Source organism: Lathyrus oleraceus, chromosome 5, assembly GCF_024323335.1.
Source record: "Lathyrus oleraceus cultivar Zhongwan6 chromosome 5, CAAS_Psat_ZW6_1.0, whole genome shotgun sequence".
Taxonomy (NCBI): domain Eukaryota; kingdom Viridiplantae; phylum Streptophyta; class Magnoliopsida; order Fabales; family Fabaceae; genus Lathyrus; species Lathyrus oleraceus.
In genome coordinates, this window is record NC_066583.1 from 524,998,921 (window position 1) to 525,006,581 (window position 7,661).

At 29.4% G+C, this 7,661-nt stretch overlaps 2 non-coding genes across 2 annotated transcripts; both read right to left on the reverse strand.

Annotated features, from left to right (window-relative positions):
- Window positions 1-281: 281 nt before the first annotated feature.
- Window positions 282-353, reverse strand: TRNAC-GCA (transfer RNA cysteine (anticodon GCA)). Its single transcript has one exon. It is a non-coding gene; the product is annotated as a tRNA-Cys (tRNA).
- A 1,935-nt stretch (window positions 354-2,288) lies between these two features.
- Window positions 2,289-2,360, reverse strand: TRNAC-GCA (transfer RNA cysteine (anticodon GCA)). Its single transcript has one exon. It is a non-coding gene; the product is annotated as a tRNA-Cys (tRNA).
- Window positions 2,361-7,661: the final 5,301 nt, after the last annotated feature.

Sequence of the window (7,661 nt, forward strand, 5' to 3'; positions counted from 1 at the left end):
AAAAACATTGCTTAAAAAGAAAGAATGATTGAAAAAAGGTTGATGTATTTTAAAAGATAATAATGTTTAATTGAATAGTTTGACGACTTGGAACAAATGGAGACAAAATGATTAAGAAGAGATTATCAATTTTGTGCTAAAAGAACTTATTTGGTAAAAAATAGTCATTTAACTGTTTACTTTATTTAAATAAAAGTTAATTATTTATATAAGCTTAACTTCTTTAAAATTATATACACTTAATTTAGTATCTGTTTATAAAAATAATAAATTACTTCAATAGGGCCCAACCGGGTTGGAACGGGTGACCTCTTGATCTGCAGTCAAATGCTCAACCACTGAGCTATGGACCCAATGGTGGGCTGCCATGTTGAACAAGCTCATTTAAACACATATTCCATTACGGTGTATCACATTCCATTAAATATATTGTACCTTATGGTGTACCATAGTTATCTAATTATCACAAGTGCATTGTAAGATTGCGCCATGGAATATACTTAACTTATTTTTTTAAAATCAATTTGTTATTGTATGTTTTGTTTAGCATAATCCCCTAATATTGTAAGTTATATTTAATCGAATATTTAACATTATAAGTAGTGAATGCTATCTAGCAACATATTATCGCTATCAGAGTGAAAAAGTTTCATGTGATACTACAAAACCTTTCAATGATGAGGATTATGTGTACAGTTTTCATTTATGCTAATGTATGAATTGTAAACAAGAAAGGGACTGTGTTACCCTTGTCTAGACACATAGGCAACCTTTAGACATTCTTCATGATTTGTAAGGTTAAAAATTTCATCTAAGAATCTTGTGTCATTCAGGATGATTTATGGTTACCCATCAAATATTTGTATTGTCATCATATTACAGACATTGTATGAACGAAAATAAGTACTCGACTCCAAATCTAGGGTCCATAAAGGTTTCAAGTAAAGGGGTGGTATACATTGTTATCAATAATATAATAAGTTATGCCACTTACATACAATTTTAAGTATTATTCTCACAAATGGTTAGCCAAATATATATATTATACCTAATATTTTTACGTATGTGAAGCTTCGATAACTCTTTATCCATAATGAATTATATGTAATCATCAGTTTATCCATGTAATAGTCTTTATGCTTAAATGATATCTAATTTCATACTAAAGTGCGACTACAAATACTTGAATAATAATGTTCTAATGCTTAAGGTGGGAGAAGAGTATAAGATTTTCATGGGAAGCAATTGCAAGGATGAAGAAACAAAATAAATGGTTAATGTTGTTATGTTGGGAGAAGAGTATAATTATAATAAGAAGAACGAATTTAAGAATATAGCAAGATAATTCCGATGAAAATTTAAAGTTACAAAATTAAACTAATGTAAACGTGTAATGTGTGGAATAAGAATACATTAGTGGGTTCACGAGGATAAAAAGAAAATATAATAATATTATTAAAGGAGAATTTGGTTTTCTTATGGGGGCTTACACCCCGAATGTGATTCTAGTAGATTCCCTAAATTTTAAAGTGTTCATTTTATTAATAAAAATTATGTATTTCTAAAAGGGACAAATCAGGTTTGAGTAAATTACTTCTTGATCTGCTCTCAAATGCTCCATCACCTAGTTATGGACCATATGATCGGTGTGCTTGTAATTTTGAAATTATTTTTTTGCATATTGTTTGTGGTGTATGTTTTACATATTTTACATAGGTATTTTAAGTTCTTCCTAGAGAACGATAGAAGCCTATATATTCATTACCACATGTCACACCATGGACACATCTCCAACTACCTTTGGAATTTTAATTGATTTAAAACAAAAATGGTCAGAGATACGAGAGTTATTGAATATGTTGCTTATCATGCATATACATTTTGATTTTAAGTCATTCGTTAGAATTTATTATACTTATTTTTCATGTTCATTAAATTTTTACAGGACTCTTGGTATATTGAATTTGTCTCCTACTCACAATTCATTCTAAGAACGAGAAAGAAAAAAAAAACATTGCTTAAAATGAAAGGATGATTGAAAAATGGTTAATGTATTTTAAAAGATAATAATGTTTAACTGAATAGTTTGACAACTTTGAACCAATGGAGGCAAAATGATTGAAAAGAGATTATCAATTTTGTGCTAAAAGAACTTATTTGGTAATAATTAGTCATTTAAGTGTTTACTTTATTTAAATAAAAGTTAATTATTTATATAAGGTTAACTTCTCTAAAACTAATTACAATTAATTTAGTATCTGTTTATAAAAAAAATAAATCATTTCAATAAGGCCCAACCAGGTTCGAAACAGTGACCTCTTGATTTGCAGTCAAATGCTCTACCACTAAGCTATGGACCCAATCATGGATTTGCTTGTTATTTTGAAATTGATGAGTTGAATAAATGTTTGTGCACATGTTTTACATAGGTATTTATGTTCTTCTTAGATATTTGTTGGACCTAATAAATCTTTACCACATACCGCACAATGAATTTATATTAAATTTCTAGGGAGTTTAAAACTAATGAGGCATGAGATAAAACAGATATAAAGATGTTGCATATCATGAATAAAACTTAGATTTTTAAAACAAATATTGTCAACCACTTGCGTGGGCTTTATGTTGAACAAGCCCATTTAAACACATATTCCATTAGGGTGTATCACATACCATTAAATATATTGTACCTTATGGTGTACCATAGTTATCTAATTATCAAAGTGCATTGTAAGATTGCGCCATGGAATATACTTAACTTTTTTTTTAAATCAATTTGTTATTGTATGTTTTGTTTAACATAATCCCCTAATATTGTAAGTCATATTTAATTGAATATTTAACATAATAAGTAGTGAATGCTATCTAGCAACATATTATCGCTATCAGAGTGAAAAAGTTTCATGTGATACTACAAAACCTTTCAGTGATAACGATTATGTGTATAATTTCCATTTACGCTAATGTATGAATTGTAAACAAGAAAGGGATTGTGTTACCCTTGTCTAGACACATAGGCAACCTTTAGACATTCTTCATGTTTTGTAAGGTGAAAAATTTCATCTAAGTATCTTGTGTCCTTCAGGATGATTTATGGTTACCCATCAAATATTTGTATTGTCATCATATTACAAACATTGTATGAACGGAAATAAAGCACTCGACTCCAAATTTAGGGTCCATAAAGGTTTCAAGTCAAGGGGTGGTATACACCGTTATCAATAATAGAATAAGTTATGCCACTTACATACAATTTTAAGTATTATTCTCACAAATGGTCAGCCAAATATAAATATTTTTACGTATGTAATCACCATTTTATCCATGTAATAGCTTTATTCTTAAATGATATCTAATTTCATACTAAAGTGTGACTACAAATACTTGAATAATAATGTTCTAATGCTTAAGGTGGACTCACAATTAAGTTATACTTAATGTTAAATTAAACATAGAAGTTTCTTTAGGGATTTTATTCCTTTGGAAAAATAAATTTAACAAAGAAGTGTCTTAATATTACTAATAGATAATACAATATAAATACCAATTTGTTATAAATTTATTGTCCACTAGACCTCACACTAACCCTATCTTGCAACTACCTTTGAATTTTCTATTGAGGATAAAATTAAAATGGAAGGGGATAACAAATTTATGGAAGATGTGACACATACGCATAAAACTTTGTATTCAAAGTATTTGGTTCAACATTCATCTATTGAAATACATGTTTATCACACTTTATAAGACTCTTTGCATACAATATTTGTCTCATACTCGCAAATTCATGAAAATAAGTTGAAATATCATTTTTCATAATGAAGAATGAGTGAAAGTGATTTCATGTATCATATAGGGTAGGAATATGTTCCTTCCTAACAATTAATCATTTAGTTTATTACTTTTTTGAATAAAAATTATTTATTTCTAAAAGGTTACTTTGTTAGAAATAATTACACTTATGTGCAACGATGAATTTTTTTTTTTACCGTGGAATAAAAAAGAGTTTTGGTATTTGAACTAAATAAGTTTTGATCGAAATTAAAAAATTCATAAGTTATTTTATTAAATTTAAATAAAATTTAAATATATAGTATGGATGAATGTAAAAATATACACAAATTAATTGATATTAAGTATAAAACTATAAGATTTTCATGGGAAGCAATTGCAAGGAGGAAGAAACAAAACTATAATAAATGGTTAATGTTGTTATGCTGGGAGAAGAGTATAATTATAATAAGAAGAACGAATTTAAGAATATAGTGAGATAATTCCAATGAAAATTTAAAGTGACAAAATTAAACTAGTGTAAACGTGTAATGTGTGGAATAAGAATACTTTAGTGTGTACACGGGGATAAAAAGAAAATATAATAATATTATTAAAGGAAAAATTGGTTTTCTTATGGGGCTTACACCCCAGTGTGATTCTAGTAGATTCCCTAATTTTTAAAGTGTTTATATTATTAATAAAAATTATGTATTTCTAAAAGGGACAAATCAGGTTTTAGTCAATTAATTCTTGATCTTCTCTCAAATGCTCTATCACCTAGCTATGGACCCTATGATCGGTGTGCTTATAATTTTGAAATTATTTTTTTGCATATTATTTGTGGTGTATATTTTACATATTAAACACAGGTATTTTAAGTTCTTCCTAGAGATCGACTGAATCCTATATATTCCTTACCACATGTGACACCATGGACACATCTTCAACTACCTTTGGAATTTTAATTTATTTTAATTGAGTTAAAACAAAAATGGTCAGAGATACGAGAGTTATTGAATATGTTGCTTATCATGAATATACATTTTGATTTTAAGTCATTCCTTAGAATTTATTATACTTATTTTTCAGGTTCATTATAAAAATAATAAATTATTTCAATAGGGTCCAACCGAGTTCGAACAGGTGACCTCTTGATCTGTAGTCAAATGCTCTACCACTGAGCTATGGACCGAATCGTGGGTTCGCTTGTTATTTTGAAATTGATGAGTTGAATAAATGTTCGTGCACATGTTTTACATAGATATTTATGTTCTTCTTAGATATTTGTTGGACCTAATAAATCTTTACCACATAGCACACAATGAATTTATATTAAATTTCTAAGGAGTTTAAAACTATTGAGGTATGAGATAAAACAGATATAAAGATGCTGCATATCATGCCTAAAACTTAGATTTTTAAAATAAATATTGTCAACAATAATTTACTTAAGCACAAGAGTTCTGATTATATAACCACTTGCGTGGGCTGCCATGTTGAACAAGCCCATTTAAACACATATTCCATTACGGTGTATCACATTCCATTAAATATATTGTACCTTATGATGTACCATAGTTATCTAATTATCACAAGTGCATTGTAAGATTGCGCCATGGAATATACTTAACTTATTTTTTAAATCAATTTGTTATTGTATGTTTTGTTTTGCATAATCCTCTAATATTATAAGTTATATTTAATCGAATATTTAACATAATAAGTAGTGAATGCTATCTAGCAAAATATTATCGCTATTAGAGTGAAAAAGTTTCATGTGATACTACAAAACCTTTCAGTGATAACGATTATGTGGGCAGTTTCCATTTACGCTAATGTCTGAATTGTAAACAAGAGATGGATTGTGTTACCCTTGTCTAGACACATAGGCAACCTTTAGACATTCTTCATGATTTGTAAGGTGAAAATTTTCATCTAAGTATCTTGTGTTATTCAGGATGATTTATGGTTACCCATCAAATCTTTGTATTGTCATCATATTACAAACATTGTATGAACGAAAATAAAGTACTCGACTCCAAATTTAGGGTCCATAAAGGTGTTAAGTCAAGGGGTGGTATACAACGTTATCAATAGTAGAATAAGTTATGCCACTTACATATAACTTTAAGTATTATTCTCACTAATTGTCAGCCAAATATAAATATTATACCTAATATTTTTACATATGTGAAACTTCGATAACTGTTTATCCATAATCAATGATATGTAATCACCAGTCTATCCATGTAATAGTCTTTATGCTTAAATGATATCTAATTTCATACTAAAGTGCAACTACAAATACTTGAATAATAATGTCCTAATGCTTAAGGTGGACGCACAATTAAGTTATACTTAATGTTAAATTAAACATAAAAGTTACTCTAGGGATTTTATTACTTTGGAAAAATAAATTTAATAAAGAAGTGTCTTAATATTACTAATAGATAATACAATATAAATACCAATTTGTTATAAAATTATTGTCCCCTAGAGCTCACACTAACCCTATCTTGCAACTACCTTTGAATTTTCTATTGAGGATAAAATTAAAATGGAAGGGGATAACAAAAATATGGAAGATGTGACACAATATTTGTCTCATACTCGCAAATTCATGAAAATAAGCTGAAATATCATTTTTCATAATGAAGAATGAGTGAAAGTGGTTTCATGTCTCATATAAGGTAGGAATATGTTCCTTCCTAACAATTAATCATTTAGTTGATTACTTTTTTGAATAAAAATTATTTATTTCTAAAAGGTTACTTTGTTTGAAATAATTACACTAATGTGCAACGATGAATTTATTATTTTTTTTTTACCGTGGGATAAAAAAGAGCTTCGGTATTTGAACTAAATAAGTTTTGATTATAATTAAAAAATTCATAAGTTATTTTATTAAATTTAAATAAAATTTAAATATATAGTATGGATGAATGTAAAAATATACACAAATTAATTGATATTAAGTATAAAACTATAAGATTTTCATGGGAAGCAATTGCAAGGACGAAGAAACAAAATAAATGGTTAATGTTGTTATGCTGGGAGAAGAGTATAAATATAATAAGAAGAACGAATTTAAGAATATAGTGAGATAATTCCAATGAAAATTTAAAGTGACAAAATTAAACTAGTGTAAACGTGTAATGTGTGGAATAAGAATACTTTAGTGTGTCCACGGGAATAAGAATACCCTGTGAATACTCCTTCTGGAGAGGTCCGTTTGATATCAAAAAACTGCTCAGCAGCAGTCGGACAAGTAGGGAATGTTGGGGTAAACCAGAAAAGTTTGGGCAGAGCCGGAGCTAAACGTTGGCGAGGCAAGCGTCCTGTAGTAAGAGGGGTAGTTATGAACCCTGTAGACCATCCACATGGGGGTGGTGAAGGGAGGGCGCCAATTGGTAGAAAAAAACCCTCAACTCCTTGGGGTTATCCTGCACTTGCACTACGCCAAAAACTGGAATAGACAGCGCCCCTTAGAGGGCGCTTTATTACAAAAGCGCACTCTAAAGTGAAGAGAAAAAATAAGGAGCATACTATTGGAATAGACAACGCACTTTAGAGGCGCTTTTGTAACAAAGCGCACTCTAAAGTGAAGCGAAAAAATAATGAGGAAATGGAGGGACACCAATAGAGGACGCTTTATTGAAAGCGCCCTCTAAGGGTAACCTTAGAGGGCGCTTTTGAAAAAGCGCTCTCTATGTCCATGTACATTTCCAGTTTATAAGGCGCTTTTGGAAAGCCTTAGAGAGCGCTTTTAGAAGCGCCCTCTTAGGCCCCCTTTAGAGGGCGCTTTTATAACAAAGCGCCCTCTAAAGTGAAGTCAAAAAAAAAATAATGAGGAAATGGAGGGACAACAATAGAGGGCGCTTTAGTGA